Source organism: Dipodomys merriami, unplaced genomic scaffold (genome assembly GCF_024711535.1).
Source record: "Dipodomys merriami isolate MVZ:Mamm:240054 unplaced genomic scaffold, mDipMer1.0.p SCAF_15, whole genome shotgun sequence".
In the NCBI taxonomy this organism is placed as follows: Eukaryota; Metazoa; Chordata; class Mammalia; order Rodentia; family Heteromyidae; genus Dipodomys; species Dipodomys merriami.
In genome coordinates this window covers 4,519,379-4,540,986 of record NW_027202826.1, presented here as the reverse complement: position 1 = coordinate 4,540,986, position 21,608 = coordinate 4,519,379, and the positions used below count along the sequence as shown (strand labels likewise).

The following is a 21,608-nucleotide window of genomic DNA, read 5'->3' as shown; positions in this document are numbered from 1 at the left end:
ACACACACATATCTGGTAAAAATAAAGATAAGGTGCAAAGGAACTTGCCTAACAAACAAAAGGCCCGGAGAGAACAAACCCTGATAAAGCTTATATATAGTATGGGAGGTTGGAAGCATGGCTCAGTTGGTAGCCAGACACTGAGTGTAAGCATCACAGCTCGCCCAAGAAATGTGGAAAGCCTTGCTCCCAACAGCTAGATGTGAACTTAGGAGAGGCCAAGGTCACGTGACGTCTTGCATGGCCTGGGCCGTGGTGGGCAGCCCCTTTATACTAAAGATGAAGGCTAGCGTGCTCCTGGGAGGCCTTGCTAAAAATCCAGGAGTCCAAGAGCCAGGATCTACACTGTGGAATTTTCGAGCTCTGGTGGATGAACTAGAATGGGAGATTTCCCACATGAACCCCAAGAGGATGTGGCCTCTTCCCCACAGCACCAGCTAGTGGTGACAGTGCCACATCCCCGCTCAGAGGCCCCTCCCAGGGCTGCTAGAGGAGGCAGGGGCCAGAGGAAGGAAGATGGGAGCACTGTTCACCACCCACGTGTATGGAGCAGCACAAGGAAAAACCCAATGAGCTGGACCTAGTGGACATCTTAACTGATCATAAACCAGTAGCACTCCCAAATCTGTGTGAGAATACTGCAGGGGAATGTGAGAATGAACTTACTGAATTCTTTCCCACAAACATTAACCATGTCAAAGACAGAGTTTGTAGCAAGCAGACAGGCTCATGTGGCCTTGTCCTGCACATTTCTCAAGAGCAGCTGGATGGAGCATCCTCAGGACCGTGTGGGCTTGGAAGGTTGGCACTGAATCCAGGCTTCAGATCCAAGAGTTTGCCCACTGGGAAAGCTCTCTTGGATGTAGTTATCCGTGAAACAAGAGACGTGGGTTTGAGACATTACCTTGACAGTGACTCATGGCATTCAAGGTGATGGACAGCTGCTGGTGGGAGATATCGAAGGCTGCAGTTCATCCACACAGAGGGACAGGGACCTTCTGAGTCCCATCTGGAAAGGGCAGTGCTGTGCTCAGCGGCAGTAGCTAATGCCTCCCAGTGACTACTCAGCTGCTCCACACAAAGTCCTTGGTCTGGCTCCAAATGTTGCCAAGCATATAAAGATGCTCTCTCTCTCTCTCTCTCTCTCTCTCTCTCTCTCTCTCTCTCTCTCTCTCTCTCTCTCTCTCTCCTCTCTCTCTCATGCAGGGGCAGCATGTACACATCACCAGCAGGAGACACGGTCAAGGGTACTGACTGGCTTTCCCTCTCCTTTAGCCTGCTGCCACAGGAGGGCGGGGCAGGACCTTGTCTGTCCCAAGACACAAAAAGGGCGTCCAGATATGGTAGCCTCCACAGCTTAATGATAAGAATAATAGCTTTAAAGCAAACAAAAAACAACCCTTCCTCCTTGAGTCTTAAAGCATCAGCGTTACTTGGTTTTTTGTCCTCTTTGGGAAGTTTTAATTAAAAAAAAAAACACAATTCTGGGGAGGAGGACAGATAATTAAAAAAAAAATCCCATTCCTCCAAATAGTTTGAAAATAATTCTTCTTTCTTTTCAGACATTTTTTGGAGTAATTTCCTGTTTTATTTTCAGAAATGTCAAATATGTGGTGGGGATAAGGAAAGATCTTCTTGAATTTAGGACAAATAATACTTATGTAAGGCTCCAGCTAAAGTAGCTCAAGAAAAAGTATGCACTTGCTCTCTTTTGTATTTGGCTTTAATGATTAGACTAAAAAGCAAAAAAAAAGTTGTTTCCTGTTTTTGTTGTTGTTTTAATAATTAGAATGGCACAGGGTTCCAGATGAATTGAGGTTGCCTGAGCTATAGGACCAAACACCCACTGGCTCTGGTTCCCTTCTGATTTTGTTCCTGGCTCTGTGATTTGCTAAGAGATGGAAGACTGACTGTTGTACTGCTTCGCATGTGTATCTCTCTGTCAAATGGAAATTTATGAACAGACTTTCTCCTTAGCCATCAGTGTTGCAGGTGTGAAGCTAGGTTCTTACTTTTTTTTTTGCGGGGGGGGGGGGGCGGTCAAGAGAATTAGGAATGTGTCATTCATCCTAAGCCTAGGAGAGTATGAAAGAGCCCAGATCTTCAACATAGTCTTTATACTTTCTTCTTTCTTGTATTTTCCTGGTTTCAAGCCCCAAGACTGGAAAAAAAAAAAAGTCACATTTCCTTTTTTCCAACTGTATGTGATCTTACTATACACATTATATAATTCCCTGACCTTCAAGTATACAATTCAGTGATGATTTTTTATACACATTTTACTATTTCACACATGCAACCATTACCATAAGACAGTTTTAGAACACTTCTGTCACTCAACAAAACCCCTCGAGCGTAGTCACTGTGAAGCCAGGTCCCTAGAGCCCCTGCCCAGGAAACCATGGGGCCAGGAAGGGCTGCACGGAGCCTCTTTTTCAGCCCTCTCATGGGAACTACAGCATACAGTGTGGACACTGGTGTCTACTTTCTTTCACTCAGCATAGTGCTGTTATTTTTTAGAAAGAACCTGGAGAGAAATATTTGTGGCTGATGAATGAGTTTTATTTGAAAACAATCTTTCCCAAGTTCAAGAATATACAAGAAGGTTTATATTCAACTCATGCCAGGGAAGGAAGCAGCATGCACTGTGATACAATGAGAATCTCTGGGTTCTGAGTTTTCTGATATCCTACTCTTCCCCCTAGTGGCCAGAAAAAAAAATGCTAAAATAATAGATGTATTTCTAAAGCAGGGAGCTGGTGGCTCCTGCCTGTAATCCTAGCTACTCAGAAGAGTTGAGGATTGTGGTTTAAAGCCAGCTTAAGCAAGAAAGTTCGTGAGACTCTTATTGCCAAAAAAAGCCAGAAATAGAGCTGTGGCTCAAATGATAGCCAGCTTAAGCAAGAAAGTTCGTGAGACTCTTATTGCCAAAAAAAGCCAGAAGTAGAGCTGTGGCTCAAATGATAGAGCACTAGCCTTGAACAAAGAAAGGCCAAGGACAATCCACAGACCCTGAGTTCATGCCCCAGGACTGGCAAAAAAAAAAAAAGATAATAATTAATTAATTAAAAAAATATATTTCCACTGGGCACTGGTGGCTCACATGTGTAATCCTAGCTACTCAGGAGGCTGAGATCTGAGAATCGTGATTCAAAGCCAGCCTGGGCAGGAAAGTCTGTGAAACTCTTATCTCCAATAAACCACTAGAAAACTGGAAGTGGTGCTGTGGCTCAAGCGGTTCAGCACTCGCCTCGAACTGAAGAGCTGAAGGACAGCGCTCAAACCCAGAGTTCAAGCCACACGACTGACCAAAAAAAAAAAAAAAAAAAAAAAAAAAAAAAAAATATATATATATATATATATTTCCAACATGCTTTCAATAAAAAAAATTGGGTAAGGTGATAGGTTATCTAGTTAGATTGACTATTGACTCTCTAATATATACCTAGATTGAAATATTACATTGTGTTCCCTATACATAGTTATTTTTTATCAATTAAAAATAAATTTGCTGGATGCTTTGGGCTCATAACTTGTAATCCTAGCTACTCATGGTTTGAAAGACCATGGTTTGAAGTCAACACAAGCAGAAAAGTCCATGAGACTCTTATCTCCAATTAACCAGCAAAAAGCTGTGGCTCGCCAGGCAACAGTGGCTCACACCTGTCATCCTAGCTACTCAGGAGGCTGAGATCTAAGGATCACGGTTCAAAGCCAGCTCAGGCAAGAACGTCCGTGAGACTCTTATCTCCAATTAACCCCAGAAAACCAGAAGTGGCTCTCTAACTCAAGTGGTAGAGAGCTCACCTTGAGCTCAGAGTTCAAGCCCCATGACTGACCAAAAAAAAAAAAAAAAAAAGCTATGCCTCAAGTGGTAGATCATCAGCCTTGAAAGAGAAAGCTAAAGGACAAAGCATAGGCTCTGAGTTAAAGCCCCAGTACTGACACAAAAATAAACAGATAAATAAATTTTAAGACTTCATTTTTGACAAAAAAAAAAAACCAACTGCATCGCAGATTCCTCAAAAGTTCTGAAATGAAAGGCATTTATCTTTGGAATATCATGTAAGCATAGTTTTTTTTTTGTTTATTGTAGACCTCTTTTTTTTTTTTTTTTTTTTACAAAAAAATGTATTGTAATAAAGGTGATGTACAGAAGAGTTACAGTTATGTAAGTCAGGTAAAGAGTGCATTTCTTTTGGAATAGTGTCACCCTTCCCTCACTCTCTCTGTTGTAATCTTCCTGCAAAACAACTCTACAACTCTCCCCCCCCCCTCACTCACACAAAGTAAACTGACCAGGATAAGCTCCCTCTACCCGTGCCCCCCCAGGCCCCCAGGGGCTGCCAGGGTCCCAATCTTAGTGAAACAAGCAGCAAGACTTCAAACAGAACCCACGGGCTATCTACACCACAGTAAATGACAAACCAAGCTGCCAAGCTAACGAAGTCTATTCTGTCCTCCTACCACCATGAAAAATAAACCTTCAGAGCAATGTAATGGAAATATGTTTACAGCTGTGATGTTTCATATGACTAAAAATTGGTAAAATATTAAAATGAATGAATTTAATCATTACTGCACATATAATAATTACTCCAGTTTTCTACTGATGCATAGTAAAGACAATCATAACTCATATTTATGTTTTCACGATATTCATTTCAATAAACCATCAGTTATTTAGTTGTAATTAAGATTTTCACAATGATGTTTGCTAATGTTATGAGTCTAAGTTCAAAAATAAAGCAAAGCTGCATCCGAAGGGGCTGGGAAGGTGGCTCAGTGGTAGAGTGCTTGCCTTGCATACATGAGTCCCTGGGTTCGATTCCTCAGCACCACATAAGCAGAAAAAAGCCAGACGTGGCAGTGTGGCTCAAGTGGTAGAGTGCTAGCCTTGAGCCGAAGAACTCAGGAACAGCACCCAGGCCAAGATTTCAGGCCCCATGACTGGCAAAAAAAAAAAAAAAAAAAAAAAGAGTCTCATGGACTTTTCTGCCTGGGCTGGCTTTGAACCATGATCCTCAAATCTCAGCCTCCTGAGTAGCTAGGGTTACAGGCGTGAGCCACCAGCACCAGGCTTTAAGTGTTTCTATAAAGGTAAATAACCACCTATTATTGTGCTTTCAGTCACTATAAGAAATAACAGAGGTGAGCACCTTAAACAGAAGACAGATTTGTTTGGCTCACAGGTTGGGGATCCCAGTCCATGGCTGGTGGGTCCCAGAGGCTTGGGATTTGAGGGTGCAGCACTGCATGGGAGGAGTGCACAGTAAAGCCAAGCTGCTCACTTCCTGGACAGGACACAGAGGAGACAAAGAGCAGTGGTGTGGAGCCCCAGCCGCCCTTTGCAGGCCACTGCTTCAGGGACCTGCTAGCACTCACCTTTTTTTTTTTTTAATTCTTTTGGGAATGATAAAAGGGTGACATTGACCTAGACTCACTGTGCTCAGAGACAGACATGCTGAGTCGGAACCTCTTTGTGCAACTACCTAAATAATTTTTAACAATAAATAAAAACCTGGCTGCCAGTTCACACCTGTCATCCTAGCTACTCAGGAGGCTGAAATTGGAGGATCAAAGTCCCAATCCAGCCTGGTCAGGAAAGTCTGTGAGACTCTTATCTCCAAATTAACCACTAAAAAGCTGCAAGTGAAGCTGTAGCTCCAGTGATGGAGTGCTGACCTTGAGCACAAAAGCTCAAGAACAGCATGCAAGCTCTGGGTTAAGCCCCATAACTGGCATCTGTATAGGCAGGCATACACTCACACACACACACACACACACACACACACACACACACACACACACACACACACACACACACACACACACACACACACACACACACACACACACACACACACACAGAGTTCATTTTTGGTAGTCCTGCGATTTGAACCCAGGGACTCAATTTTGCTAGGCAGGCATTCTATACTACCTGAGCCATGCCCCTAGTCCTTTTTGCTCTTATTATTTTATTTTGTCAGTCGTGAGGCTTGAACTCCGGGCCTGGGTGCTGTCCTCAGCTCTTCAGATCAAGGCTAGTGCCCCCCCCCCACACTTGAGCCACAGTGCCACTTCTGGCTTTTTTCTTCTTATGTGGTGCTGAGGGCCTCACGCATGCCAGGCAAGCACTCTACCACTGAGCCACCTTCCAGCCTAAAGACTGCATTCCCTCCAACAGTGCCATTCTGAGAACTGAACCTTCAACATATGGGCTTCCGGGGGGACATTCAACATCCATACTATTTCAATTACCTACTTAATTTTCCAAAGAACATTGATCACATGATTAACACATGTTTTATCCAAAACTATGCAGGTTGACTATAAGATGGCTGGGCTGCATAACCAGTATGTAGATGGTGGTGGGAAAGATGCTGAACAATTCTGAATGTAGCTCATAGAACTCATTGAACTTCTGGATATCAGCAGGGTGCTTGGGGTAAAACCGGCAGGTTATTGTTGAGGACGATCAAGCAGGCCCTCACAGAAAGGCCCTAAGGCCTCACCTCGAGATGTACTCTTGCCGGGTACAGGACTGAGCATTTTGGAAATAGACCCTCTGTACCAGCTGCACTTCCAATTACACACCTAGCCAACCGCTGACGACAACATCATGGAAGACTGAGGGGCAGAGCAGCCCAGCCACTCCTGAACTTCTGATCAACAGAAACAGTGAGAACTGATACGTGATTATGGATATTTTAAGGTATTAAGTAGCCCGTGATTTTTGCATACTTTTATTAGCATCAGATAGTTGTACAAGGGCGTTTCATTTTGAAAATGATCAAACTTCTACTCTCCCTCAGTCTGCCTTGTCCTAGATGATTTTGTTTCACAACATTCCACAATGAATACAATCACCCGTATACAAATATAACTGTCATGTGCTGTGATTACAAATAAAACACCAGTTCAAAGCCGGGCACCACTGGCCTATGCCTGTAATCCCAGGAGGCTAGGATCTGAGGATCACAGTTCAAAGCCAGCCCAGGCAGGAAAGTCTGTGAGACTCTTTTTTTTTTTTTTTTTTTTTTTTTTTTGTCGGTCGTGGGGCTTGAACTCTGGGCCTGGGCGTTGTCCCTCAGCTCTTCAGCTCAAGGCGAGCGCTCTACCACTTGAGCTACAGCGCCACTTCCGGTTTTCTGGTGGTTTATTGGAGATAGGAGTCTCATGGTCTTTCTTGCCCGGGCTGGCTTTGAACCGCGATCCTCAGATCTCAGCCTCCTGAGTAGCTAGGATTACAGGCGTGAGCCACCAGCGCCCGGCAGTCTGTGAGACTCTTATCTCCAATAAACCACTAGAAAACTGGAAGTGGTTAGAGCACTCACCTTGAGCTGAAGAACTGAGGGATAGTGCCCAAGCCCAGAGTTCAAGCCCCACAACCGACAAAAAACAAAAAACACAAACAAACCAAAAACACCAGTTCATGAATAGCTCTAGAACTACAAATTAGAACATGAGTGAAAGCAAGAAAAATAAAATTTTGGTCTTAATATGTATTTCTCAGCCTTTCATTGCAGCAATGAAATACCTGAGAAAAGCTAACTTATAAAGTAAGGCAGCTAGCTGGCACCAGTGGCTCATACCTGTAATCCTAGCTACTCAGGAAGCTGAGCTTTAAGGATCCCACTTTGAAGCCAGCTCAGGCAGAAAAGTCCCTGTGAGTCTCTTATCTTCAAGTAACCACCAGAAAACTGGAAGTGATGCTATGGCTCAAAATGGTAGAGCACTAGACTTGAGTGAAATCGCTCAGGGACAGCATGACTGACAAAAATAAATAAAATAAAATGAAGTAAGGCAGCTGATTTTATTCAGTTTTGGAGATTGAAAGTCCAAATGCCCCACGTTCAAGCCCCAAGGCCAGCACAAAGAAAATAATTTCAGGGGCTGGGAATGTGGCCTAGTGGTAGAGTGCTTGCCTAGCCTGCATGAAGCCCTGGTTCAATTCCTCAGTACTACATAAACAGAAACAGCCAGAAGTGGCGCTGTGGCCGAAGTGGTAGAGTGCTAGCCTTGAGCAAAAGAAGCTCAAGGACAGTGCCCAGGCCCTGAGTTCCAGCCCTAGGACTGGCAAAAGCAACAAAACAAAACCAAAAAAAAGAAAAGAATTTCAGGGGCTTGGAAGGTGGCTCAGTGGTTGAGTGCCCTGAGTTTGATTCCTCAGCACCACATAAGCAGAAAAAGCCGGAAGTGGCGCTGTGGCTGAAGTGGTAGAGCACTAGCCTTGAGGTGAAGAGCTGAAGAGTAGTGCCCAGGCCGAGAAGTTCAAGCCCCACAACTGACATAAATATATAAATAAATACCAAAACAATAACAAGCTCAAGAACAGTGCCAGTTCAAGGCCCAGTACTGCCCTCCCTCCCCCAAATAAAACATAACTCAGTCTCTGATGTGGGCTGCCCCTTACCTTTGTAACTGTGACTGATTGGTTATACAGGGAAGATTTAATCGTTGCCTTTCCACACATGTGTACAATTTATTCCAATCAATCTCACCCTTTCTCCCTTTTTCTCATTTTAAAACAATTTTGTTGACTTATAAAAGTGTTGCTTTTATAAATATTCTCTTAATCAGAAGTATTGGGAATTTAAGAGATATTAAGCAATGGTTTTGGAAAATGAAAACAAGATAAATCCAGTGTTCAGGTATACTTTCTCAGGGAAATGAACAGAAATCCTTTTGGATTCTTTTAGGTTTGTTCCCATTTCTAGCTCTCAGGCTTCAGGGTGCACTAAACATATTAAACAGAAGAGGGCGCACAGTCAAGAGTTTTAAACAACTTGCTCTCTTATGGTAAAATAAAGAGGTGCTGACCAAGAGCACGGGAAGTTTGGGCCAGGAGAGGGAAATGGTTGGAGCAGGACAGAGGGACAATTGAATGATGGTTGACGGGGATTCATAATTAAACTCATTTTCATTTTGAGAAGGAGAATTGCACATGAAAAAGAAAGTGAATAATTCATGTGATTTCTCTTTCATTCTGGAAAGCACAATTTGGTACTTGGAGTGGGAATCTGTGAGTGGTACTCAAGGAAGAGGAGGTGGTGTAATAGACATAAATTCTCAGTGTAACAACAACAAGAAACACTCACTGACTAGATCCTTCCGTGTGTTTCTCTAAATAGGCTAGTCTACAACAGGACCAATAATTTGAATCAGACTGACACTTCCTGTCATCAATTTTGTTTAAACATGAAAGTCTTTTAGTATGTTCTAGACACTTTATGCTAGACAGGAAATAGGATAATTTATGGTTTTGTTCCACATTGGGTAAATTATTAGGAGGAGGGTCAGAGGACTTTTTTAGTTTCTATTCTACAAAGTAAAACTTTCTAAAATGATTGTGTTGGCCCACATTTTAAGGTGTTAAACTGAAAAGCCAGCTTGCCATAGAGAGAGGTTGTGGCGGGGCTGGGAAGGTGGCTCAGTGGTAGAGCGCTTGCCTTGCATGCATGAAGCCCTGGGTTCGATTCCTTAGCACCACATAAGCAAAAAGAAAAAAGCCGGAAGTGGCGCTGTGGTTCAAGCGGTAGAGCACTAGCCTTGAGCTGAAGAGCTGAGGGATAGTGCCCAGGCCCAGAGTTCAGGCCCCACAACTGGACCCCCCCCCCAAAAAAAAGAGAGAGGTTGTGGCCTTCAGACCACATGGTGGCAACTTCATCTGCAGAGTGAGGATGCATCAACCCTCACCAAAGCAGGAGTCTGTTTTTAAAAGAGAGAGAATGTGTGGGAGGGAGGGGAAGTTCATTTTGCCTGCCCCCCCAGCCTCAACTACATATTCTTTTTGTTTTTTTTTTTTGGTGAACATACTGTACAGAGGGGTCAACTACATATTCCTTATCCTACTCTTATGTGTACATCAAGTTACTAGAGGAAAGTGCATACATACATAACTGCGCAGTTATTAGAGGCTATTTATTAGACTGGCTTACACTACTGGAGGCTGCTAGCCCCATGTTTGTATACTGGAGAGCTAGAGAACCATGCAGCAGCTCAGTTCAAGACTCTGGGAATGAGAACTTGAGGAACCGCAGATGTGGCCCCCATCTGAAGCTGTAAACCTAGAAGCTCCCTGGGGAGCCGCTGGGGTGAGTCTGTGCTGTGTGGCTAAGGAAGATTGTGGTGCAGCAGACCCTCCGGGTGCGCTTCCTCGGACTTCTGCTTTTGTTCCATCTAGGCCCCCAGCCCAGCTGCTGTCCCTTGTGCCAGCAATCTCTGGAAAGTCCCTCACAGACACACCCAGAAGTGTGTGTCTCTTACTCCAATCAAGTTGACAGTCAAGACTAACCAGCAAGGCCGGGCGCTGGTGGCTCACGCCTGTAATCCTAGCTACTCAGGAGGCTGAGATCTGAGGATCGCGGTTCAAAGCCAGCCCGGGCAGGAGAGACCGTGAGACTCCTATCTCCAATAAACCACCAGAAAACCGGAAGTGGCGCTGTAGCTCAAGTGGTAGAGTGCTCGCCTTGAGCTGAAGAGCTGAGGGACAGCGCCCAGGCCCAGAGTTCAAGCCCCATGACCGACAAAAAAAAAAAAAAAAAAAAAAAAGACTAACCAGCACCCAGGCACTTGTGGCTCACGCCTGTAATCCTAGCTACTCAGGAGGCTGAAATCTGAGGATTGTGGTTCAAAGCCAGCCCGGGCAGGAAAGTCTATGAGACTCTTGTCTCCAATTAACCACCAGAAAACTGGAAGTGGTGCTGTAGCTCAAGTGGTAGAGTGCTTGCCTTGAGCTCAGGAGCGTGGGGGCAGCGCCAGGCCCAGAGTTCAAGCCTCACGATCGACAAAAAAAAAAGACTAACCATCACAATACAGTTTCAAAAATGATCTTGCCTAGCCACTGTGTGGCCACATACATCCTTGTTCCCTCTCTAGAAACTTTACATCACATCAATCTATGGTCAAGATGGAGGAGGCTATTTATCTCCTTAACACCTATCAATAAGCAATAAATTCAATGCACATGTACAATGGTGGAGGGAAGATAAAAACCATTGCTTCGTAATGTTCAAAGGGAGGAAATGAAAAAACAACACTGAGGGGGCTGGGAAGGTGGCTCAGTGGTAGAGCGCTTGCCTCGCATGCCTGAGGCCCTGGGTTCGATTCCTCAGCACCACATAAGCAAAAAGAAAAAAGCTGGAAGTGGTGCTATAGCTCAAGTGGTGAGTGCTAGCCTTGAGTTGAAGAGCTGAGGGACAGCGCCCAGGCCCAGAGTTCAGGCCCCACGACCGGACCCAAAAAAAAAAAAGAAAAAAAAAAAAAGAAAAAACAACACTGAGGTAGGCACAGACCACTTCTTGAAACACAGAGCATTCAATCTTGGCTTGCCATCTGTAGACTGTGCCATTAAGGCACTAACAATTATGCCCAACAGTTGAATGACAGCATGGTGAACTTATATAGGTTACAGCTGCTACTCTTTCCATGTAATAACTCTGTGTGTGTGTTTGTGTGTGTGCGCGCGTGCGCCAGCCAGTCCTGGGGCTTGAACTCAGTGCCTAGGTGCTGTCCTTTAAAGGCCAGCACTCTACCTCTTGAGCCACAACTCTACTTTTTGCTGAGGAATCGAACTCAGGGCCTCTGGCATGCAAGGCAAGTGCTCTACCACTGAGCCACCTTCCCATCCCCTAGAGCCCGTCTTTTAAACACACTTAAATCTGTTTGTACCATGCAATCCCATTCTAGATTCAGTCTTACACAGTGAGGGGAGAATTGAGATAGATAGGGCAGTTGCTCTTCTCATTCTATTGGGACGCAGATGGAGGGAAGGACAGGAAGAGACTCTCTTGTTCATGAGGAGGGAGAGACATGGCCCGTCTGGCTCAGGCCTTGTGCCCCTCTTAGCTTGGACTTCTTGCCTAGCTGGAGTGAAATTGCTTTGAAGATTTTTTTTTTTTTGTCAGTTGTGGGGCCTGAACTCTGGGCCTGGGCGCTGTCCCTCAGCTCTTCAGCTCAAGGCTAGCACCCTACCACTTGAGCCATAGCACCACTTCCCACTTTTTCCTGCATATGCAGTGCTGAGGAATCGAACCCAGGGCCTCATGCATGCAAGGCAAGCGCTCGACCACTGAGCCACCTTCCCTGTTGCTTTGGAGATTTTACTGTTATTTTGTTAGGGTCCTTCTCCAGCAGGCCTCATCTTTCCATTAGTGCTTTGCCCTGTGGCAGGGACTGTGGGAGACAGGGAGGATACAAGGTTTCTCTCTACATTGGCATCTTCTTAAGACATTTTCAGGAACTGTTTTGAATATAACAAAACATTGTTTTAATTGGGCCTTGCTTGTTGACTCTGGACTTTAACCCTTCTGAAGATACAAAGTTGCTGTCTGCAATAATTATAATAATTATACAAAGTTACTGTCTGCAATAATTATAAGCTAAAGCCGAATATAAGGTTTGCACGGAGCTAGAGGGTGTAATCCATTTTGGAGGGATGGGGAGTATGTTGGGAAACCCCAAAACTTCAAGAAGATTGTGTGTGAGCTGGACTCTGGACTCTAATGGCTAGCTAGGCCTGACAGGAAGGAGAGAGCTGTGTGTGTGTGTGTGTGTGTGTGTGGAGAGAGGAGAAAGGGAGAGAGAGGAGAGAGAGAAAGAGACAGAGAGACAGAGTGTCCTTGGGGCTTGAATTCAGAACCTGGGCATTGTTCCTAAGATTTTTTTTTTGTTTGTTTTTTCAAGGCTGGAACTCTAGCACTTGAATCCCAGCTCCACTTCTGGCCTTTCTGCTGGTTAGTTGGAGGTAAGAGTCTCTTGGTTTTGTCTGCCTAGGCTGGGTTTCAATGGAGATCCTTAGATCTCGGGTGAGTCCCTGGGATTACAGGTGTGAGCCACCGGCACTGGATTAGGAGGGAGCTTTGTGTGGGAGGATCATTCTGAGCAAAGAAACCTAGCTGGGGAAGTGACCAATGAGTAGTCACTTATGGCTGTGCACAGATTCCTGTGCAAAGATGCAGGCAGACAGGGGCTGCTCTGCAGGCTTTCCATGTGGGAGGTCCTGTGTGGAGACATCATCAGGCAGCAGCAGACCCAAGCTTCCCCTGGAGGGACGTATAAAAGGCACTTGAGTTTCAATGTGTTATTTAGTAATCTGCACAAAACACAATGGATCCTTTAAATGAGATACTTTGGTTTGAGAACAAGAAGGAAATGGGTGGATTCCTCAATCCAGTTTTCGTGGCTAGACTCCAAATTTGGAAAGCTTTGAGTTTAAAACTATTTGGATGGACCTTCTTTAAAAAAAACAAAACAAAACTGGGAAATTATAACACCAAAAATAAGTGTGAGTATGAATATTTATTTAGAATGGGAAATAAATCATTAAGAAACAACAGATTTTCCTGGGCATGGTGACTCACGTCTATAACCTCAGTAGGCAAGAAGCAGACATGACCTGAACTCATGACTCAAAAAATACCTCCCCCAAATTAAAAGTAAAAAGCATGGCTTAAAATGGCAAATATATTTACTTATGACAGATTTTAAGAGCTCATAAATACTTCTAGTATAAATAAAGCCAATAAAGCCCATGACTTCTTTTAGAAAAATAAAAGCAACAACAAATCAATCCCATTTACAAACTCAAGAATTTTATTAGTGACTTAAAATCACTAACAAAATAGGGGCTGGGAAGGTGGCTCAGTGGTAGAGTGCTTACCTTGCATGCTCGAGGCCCTGGGTTCGATTCCTCAGCCCCACATAAGCAAAAAGAAAAAAGCCGGAAGTGGCGCTGTGGCTCAAGTGGTAGAGTGCTAGCCTTGAGCTGAAGAGCTGAGGGACAGAGCCCAGGCCCAGAGTTCAGGCCCCACGACCGGACCAAAAAAAAAAAAAAAATCACTAACAAAATATCTTCATGTAGGTTTTCTTTCATTCATTGCAGGTCCTGGGTCTTGAACTCAAGCATGGGTGCTGTCCCTAAGCTTTTTGGCTTAAGTCTAACATTCTAATACTTGAGCCACAGCTCCACATCTGACTTTTTGTGATAATTGCAGATAAGTGTCTCAAGGACTTTCATGCCTAGGGGGGCTTCAAACATGGATCTTCAGATTGCAGGCCCCTGAATAGTTAGGATTACAGGTGTGAGCCACCAGCACCTGGCTTTCTTTCTTTCTTTCTTTCTTAATTTCTTTCTTTCTTTCTTTCTTTTTGTCAGCCGTGGGGCTTGAACCAGGCCTGGGTGCTGTCCCTGAGCTCTTCAGCTCAAGGCAAGTGCTCTAACACTTGAGCCACAGCACCACTTCTGGTTTTCTGGTGGTTAATTCGAGATAAGAATCTCATGGACTTTGCTTCCCTGCTGGCTTTGAACCTAGATCCTCATATCTCAGCCTCCTGAGTAGCTGGGATTACAGGTGTGAGCTACTGCTTCAAATATTTCAATAAGATAATAAAATGGGGGCTGGGAAGGTGGCTGGCTCTGTGGTAGAGTGCTTGCCTCTCATGCATGAGGCCCTGGGTTCAATTCCTCAGTACCACATAAACAGAAAAAGACAGAAGTGGTGCTGTGGCTCAAGTAGTAGAGCGCTAGCCTTGAGCTGAAGAGCTGAGGGACAGCGCCCAGGCCCAGAGTTTAGGCCCCATGACCAGTAATAATAATGAGAATAATAATAATAAATGTTCTTTAAAAGCAATTAATGTACAAATAGAAAAGAAAAATTTCAGCCACATACAGTGGCTCATATCTGTAATCTTAGCTTCTTGTTTCTTGGTTCAAGGCCAGCCTGGTAAAAAGTTAACAAGCCCCTCATCTCAACCAGTAAAAAATAGGTGGGCATGGCCATGTGCATTTGTAGCAACCATGTGGGAACTGCAAATTGGAAGCTTGCAGTCCTTGTCAGCTAGGCAGAAAATTGTAAGCTAACCAAACCAACTTCCAACTAAAACACTGTTTTAAAGACGAAACTGCTTTAAAGTATATAAAGAACTCAAATCACATAATGAACTTATTTTTCTTGAAAATATTCTGTGAAGTTCCACAGATAACTCATGAGGACCTAACTTCCTTGTACATGATGTTTCTTCAAAACTGTATACTTTCTTCTTAATATGATTTTCTGCGCTGATATTTAGCACTCTGCCATTTGAATTGCAGCTCCATCTCATACTTTTTGGTGGTTAACGGGAGATAAGAATCTCACAGACTTTCCTGCCCAGGCTGGAATCTAGAGGATCAAAGTTCAAGGCCAGCCTGGACAGAAGCACTGAGAATAATGTCTGCTACAGGCATTGTTTGAGGTGGGCGCCTGTGGCTCACGCCTGTAATCTTAACTGCCAGGAGGCTGAGATCTGAGGATCATGGTTCAAAGCTAGCAGGGCAGGAAAGTCTGTGACACCTTTATCTCCAATCAAGTACCAAAAAGCTGGAAGTGGAACTGTGGCTCAAGTGGTAGAGCATGTCTTTTTTTTTTTAATCCAAGAGATTTTTATTTTTTAATTTTTTGCCAGTCCTGGGGCTTGAACTCAGTGCTTGGGCACTGACCCTGAGCTTCTTTTGCTCAAGGCTAGCACTCTACCACTTTGGCCACAGCTCCACTCTGGCTTTTCCTGTTTATGTAGTACTGAGGAATTGAATCCAAGGCTTCATGCATGCTAGGCAAGCAGTCTATCACTAAGCCTTAGCACCATTTCCATATTTTCTGTTCATGTGGTCCTGAGGAATCGGACTCAGGACTTTATGCATGCTAGGTGAGCATTCTACCACTGAGCCACACTCCCAGCCCAGAGCATTAATCTTGAGCCTAAAAACCCTAAAGAACAGGCCCCGAGTTCAAGCTGCAGTATTGGTGCACGTGCGTGCACGCACACACATGCATGGGCACATATACACACACAAATTTTTTTAATTTTTTTTTTTTTGGGTCCGGTTGTGGGGCCTGAACTCTGGGCCTGGGCACTGTCCCTCAGCTCTTCAGCTCAAGGCTAGCGCTCTACCACTTGAGCCACAGTGCCACTTCCAGCTTTTTTCTTTTTGCTTATGTGGTGCTGAGGAATTGAACCCAGGGCCTTGAGCCTGCAAGGCAAGCGCTCTACCACTGAGCCACCTTCCCAGCCCGACACACAAATTGTTTTATTGGATTCTGGAAACTTCACATGTCTCCTGACCCAAATTTTGTTTGTAGTGATTAAAGTGGATAGATCTTTTTATAACTTGTTTAGTATACAATGTATAAATGACTATGGTTCACAAAAGGCAAGATATTACCTAAATCAAGGAGGAGTTTGGGAAATAGGTCCCTTTTTTTTTTTTTTTTGTGAAAATACCGTACAGAGGGGTTACAATTACATGGGCAAGATAATGAGTACATTTCTTATCAAGCATTGTTACCTCCTCCTTGGTTTCCCCTTCCCATCCCTTCCCATTCTCCCCCCCTTTTTTTTTAAGGGAACATTTTACTAACTTCATAGAACTGTACAACCTTTATAGTGAGATTACTTTAGGGTTTCAATGAATGTGATCATTTTCATACAATTTTCAAAGGCATTTGCCTTTGTATGAAAAGTGGTCAATACAGTTAACTGAGGCACTTTTTTTTTTTTTTTTTTTTTGGTCATGGGTCTTGAACTCTGGGCCTGAGCACTGTCCCTCAGCTCTTCAGCTCAAGGCTAGTGCTCTACCACTTGAGCTACAGCGCCACTTCCGGTTTTCTGGTGGTTTATTGGAGATAAGAGTTTCACGGAGTTTCCTGCCTGGGCTGGCTTTGAACTGCAATCCTCAGATCTCAGCCTCCTGAGTAGCTAGGATGACAGGCATGAGCCACTGGCTCCTGGCTAACTGTGGCACTATTATAGTATATCTAATTCTATTTTAATCAGTCTTTGGCATACTTGAGTCAGATATATAAATTCGTAAAGTCAGTAACATGTATTCTGGTAGGTCCCTCTTTTTTGTAGGGGTGGTACTTCAAACCTTTTAACTGCTAGGCAGGCGCTGTACTTCTTGAGCCACACCTCCAGCCCAGAACCAGGTTTCTTTGTGGAGCCAGAGAATAGGAGACTTCTACACACCTTGACTGTGACAGCCCAGGAAAGGGGAGGGGAGGGATGGGTGTACAGGCTCACAAAGGGGCAGGCAAACACCAGCCTGGATTACCACCAGAACCACTTGCTCTTGAGAGGCCACGGGTGAGATTTTTCTGACTGTTCTTGTGAAGTCTGCAGTCAGTGGCAGGCAGGGAGTTTGCCAACCTGCAATGAGGCATGAGTCTGCTGCTGTGTGGGTCATGTGTGGGAGTGCTCTTGGCGGCCAGCTGTCTGCAGACCCCTTAGCCAGGCCCATTCCCTGGGATTCATGTGGTGGGCTGATCAACTGTGTATCGCAGATGGAACGGTGTGGGACTCCTAGTGTGGGGGGAGGTTGGACACGGCTTACGTGTGCTCTCTTGGGCTATTGACTTTCGATTATTCGGGCTGTGCTCTCTTTTTACCACTGATGACCCAAACACCCTAGGGTTGGCCCAAGAGCACATCTGCTGGTTTCTGGCCACCAGGCAGAGAATTCAGTTTTCTCTTATGTTTCTGTTCTTGTCACAGCCACCCCCACAGGGGTCCCCGGGCCTGAAAGGACCTCCTCCAATACACAACACTCCAATACACAAGCAGGAAAACTGCTTTTTTCTTCACTTAGCCTGTCATGCTGCAGACAGGCTAAAATTTTTAAGGACTTTCCTATATAATTAGAACACAGGGGAAATAATGTTACATAATACCCTATCTATTTAGTTTTCTTAGATGCATACACATGGATATAAGTACCCAGAAGACAAGTCTGGAAGCTATATCTGTGAGAGAAGAGGTACAGGATTTTTAGCTACTCAAGAGGCTGAGATCTGAGGATTCCAGTTCAAAACCAGCCTGGACAGGATGTCTGTGAGACTTTTACCTCCAATTAATCACAGAAAAAGCCAGAAGCGGAGCTGTGGCTCAAGTGGTAGAGCACTGACCTTGAGCTGAAGAGCTGAGTTCAAGCCCCAGGATGCTCCTCCCCCCTAAAGTCTCACAGACTTTTTGTCAGTCATGGGCTTGAACTCTGGGCCTGAATGCTGTCCCTCAGTTCTTCAGCTCAAGGCAAGCACTCTACCACTTGAGCCACAGAGCCACTTTGGAGTCTCTTGAACTTTCTGCCTGGGCTGGCTTTGAACCTTGGATCCTCAGATCTCAGCCTCCTGAGTAGCTAGGATTACAGGTGAGCCACTGGCACCCAGCTTCACAGACTATTTTGACCAGTGGTCCTCATCAGTCACCAGAGTAGCTAGGATTACAAGCTTTATTTTTTTCAGTTGTGGGGCTTGAATTCGGAGTCTGGGCACAGGTCGTCTCTGAGCTCTTTTGCTTAAGGTTAGCAGTCTATCACTTTGAGCCACAGCAACCCTTCTAGTTTTCTGGTAGTTACCTGGAGATGAGTATCATGGCCTTTCCTGCTTGGGTTGGTTTTGAACTGCCATCCAGAGATCTCAGCCTCTTGAGTAACTAGGAGTACAGGTGTGAGTACTCAGCTCAGCACCTGGCTTTACACATTTATTTTGTATTTCATGAAAAGTATTAATGGACGCTTTGTATAATTAAATGATGTGACACAGAAACAAAAGTGAAAGCAATGCAGTTAGAACATGATCACTGCTGGGATTTCTGGCTATCACAGACCTTTCCTTACAGCTCTGAGGCCTTTGTCGTGCTCTATGGTAGAACCTTCTGGGTGTCTTACTTGGCCTGCCTCTCCAAGGGCTGTCTCTTCCCATCTCACGGGAATCGTCCTGAGCACCTTTAACTCTCTACCTGGTGTACCAGGCAAAGACCTCCAACACCGGTTCTGGGACGCAAACACCGCCCAACTGAAGGGCTTGACACAGCAATCTTGCTGTGCCTAGTGGCTCACACTTGTAATCTCAGCACTTGAAAGGCAAAGGCTGGGGATCTCAAGTTCCAGACCAGTTTAGGCTACAGAGTGAAACCTTGTCTCCCAGGAAACGCACCCCACCTTTGAACTACAGGTCACTGGTTCCAGGTTAGGGTGGTTCCAGACCGGTTCCAGCGCCCCGCCTCACTTTTCGTGGACCAGCAGGCATGTTCTTCACCTTGAGGCAGACAGGAGTGCCAGGGAGGCAAGTAGAAACGTGCAAAACCGCTGGAGCCCGCGTTCAAAGCCTGGAGAGCCCCGCTTCTACCCATAGTCCTTTCACCAAAACCCAGTGGAGAACCAGGTCGTTCATGCCTGTAATCCTAACTCAGGAAGCTGAGATCTAAGGATCCTCGTTCAAAGCCAGTCAAATCCTGCAGATTCTTATCTCCAGCAGAAATTTGGAAATGGAGGTGTGGCTCAAAACATGGGGTGCCAGCCGGGAGGGAGGGAGGGAAGAAGGGAGGGAGACAAAGCTAAGCAACAGCAGCGAGGCCCCGACGCTAAGCCCCAGGCCTGGGGGCACACCTAAGCACCGCAGAAACGAGAGGAAGTAGAAATCTACATTTCATTGCCGGCCAGCAGCAGGGTGGAAAACAGAGGGTGTTAGGCGCGGGACTTTCCAGCGTACTTCCCCTGGGCGCTGGGAGGTAAGTTTCTTTTCAACCCAGCGAGTTAGCCCTGTCGGTCACCACTGGAGTCGGGCTGTGCCTCCGCGCTCCCGCGCGCTCCCGCTCCCGGAGGCGCCGCGCGGCGGTGTGTCCTGTCACCGGCGACGGCTCCGACCGTCCTCAGGAGCGGTGCGCTCCGCGGCTCCACCTGCTCCGAACCCCCTCAGGCGCGGGATCGCCCCGCACCCACGGCGCGATCGGGTCTCCCCAGCCCCCGGAGGCCGCCCCCCCACGCACCGCGACCACAGGGCGCGGACGGCTCGCGGTCCCGCGCGGGGCCGTCCCGGCGGCCGGTGACGGTCTCCCGCAGGGGCCCCGGGCCGGCCGCAGCTCTTTGTTAAGGACACCGACACCGGACACGCGGCGGGGCCCGCACGTCCCGGGCCGGCCGGCCGCGGGGCGTCCCGCAGCGGCCCCGGTCCCCCGCCCCGCAGGCGTCCGCTCCGCCCGGCCCCTTTGTGCGGAGGGCGGGGCGGCGGCCACGCCGCGCTCCCCCCCCCACCCGTGTCCGAACACGCACCCGCAGGGCCCCGGCTCCCGCACCGGCGCCGCGGGGACCCCGGCCGCCTCTTGTCGCCGACCCACGAGGAGCCGCGAAGGCTCCTTGCGGGCCGCGCCGCCGGGCCGCCAGCCAACGCGGGCGCCAACCGCCGCGCCGCGGGGCCGTTGGGCGGGCGGCAATTTCTGGGAACGGGGCGGGCCCGCGGGTGCACAAGGCCCCGGACTCGGCGAGCGGGGAGGCGGAGCGGGCGGCGCCGAGGGGCGCGAGGCCGGCGGGCGGGGCGGGGCGGGACGAGCACCACGTGCGTCACCGGTGGGCGGGGCGGGCGTCCGCTCCCGCTCCCCCGGCCAGCCCCGCCCCCGGCCGCTCGCCCCGCCCCCGGCCGCTCGCCGGCGCGCCCCCCCCCCCCCCCGCCCGCTCCCGGCTTTCACTCAGCCCCGGCGGAGCCGGGGTCCGCCCGGACCGGGTCTCAGAGTTTTTGCCGCCCGTCCCTCAGCTGTCAGAGCCGCACCTTCGGGGGAGGGCGGGCGTGCCAAGTGCAGGACCAGGTGACCGCGGGGGCCGCGGGGCTCACGGAGGGTCGGCGGCGAGGGCGAGCGCCCCGGCCGGCTGCAGGAGCGGCGGGCGGGCGCGGCAGGTGCACGCGCGGCCCCGCGGCCCCCGCGCGGCCGAGCAGAGCCCGCCGCGGCCGGACAGGCTCGCGGGAGCCGGGCGGGCGCCGGCCCCGGGGCGAGCGTCTACCTGAGAAGTTGGGCGCCGAGGGGGAGCGGGACTCGAGGGCGCCGGAGGCAGGTCGGGCCGCGGGCGGCGGGCCCCGCGGGGTATAAATAGCCCGCCCGGCGTGACCGGCGAGGCGGGGCCGCCCCGGGGGCGGGGCGCGGGGGGCGGGCGGGGCGGGCTCCGGGGCCCGGGCGGCGGCGGCGGCGGCCGAGGGGGCGGAGCCGAGGCGGGCGGCGGCGGGAGGGGGCCGGCCGCGGGGCGGGGGCCGCCGCGCTCCCCGCGCCGGGCTCTGTGTCGCCGCCGTCGCCGCGGCGGTTGGGGGGTCGGCGGGGCGCTGCGCGGGGCGGCGCTGCGCGGGGCGGCGCGCCTCTGTTTTGTCTCCTCCTCTCCCTGTGGAGCGGCTCGGGCTGCCGGAGGCCCCGGCTCCCTCCGGACTCCGCGCCGGCGGAGCGGCGGCGGCGGCGGCGGCGCCTGGGCCGGCCTGCGGGCCTGCGGGGAGGGCCGGGGACGCCGCGGTCTTCCCGCCGACGCGGAGCGCAGGTAAGAGCGCGGCGGCCGCCGGGAGCGCGGCGGGACCCGGCCCGTCCCGAGTGTCGCCGCCGCCTCCGCGCCCCCGCCCCGCGCCCGCCTTGTGTGCTCCGGGCTTCGCGAGGGGTTTTCCGGAGGCTGCGGCGGTGACACGGGCCGGGCGCTGGGGGGCAGGGGCGCCGAGCGGCCCGGGCAACGGTCGGGGAGCGGGACGTGCAGGAAGGCAGAGGTAAACACGGCGGGGCGGCGGGGCGCGGGCCGGCCCGCGGGGGATGGGCCGCGCGGCGGGGCG

General features: G+C 48.6%; 1 protein-coding gene across 5 annotated transcripts in view; it reads left to right on the top strand.

Moving 5' to 3' along the window:
- Positions 1 to 20,845: 20,845 nt before the first annotated feature.
- The window catches only part of Elf2 (E74 like ETS transcription factor 2), a 73,918-nt gene continuing 73,155 nt past the window's right edge, over positions 20,846 to 21,608 (top strand). For 4 of the 5 annotated variants that reach the window (XM_070022103.1, XM_070022102.1, XM_070022104.1 and 1 more), the window contains exon 1: positions 21,096 to 21,328. The gene's annotated coding sequence lies outside the window, so the exon portion shown is untranslated. Of the gene's footprint in view, positions 20,861 to 21,095; positions 21,329 to 21,608 lie in introns of those variants that run through there. The other variant, XM_070022101.1, reaches the window with a different exon arrangement.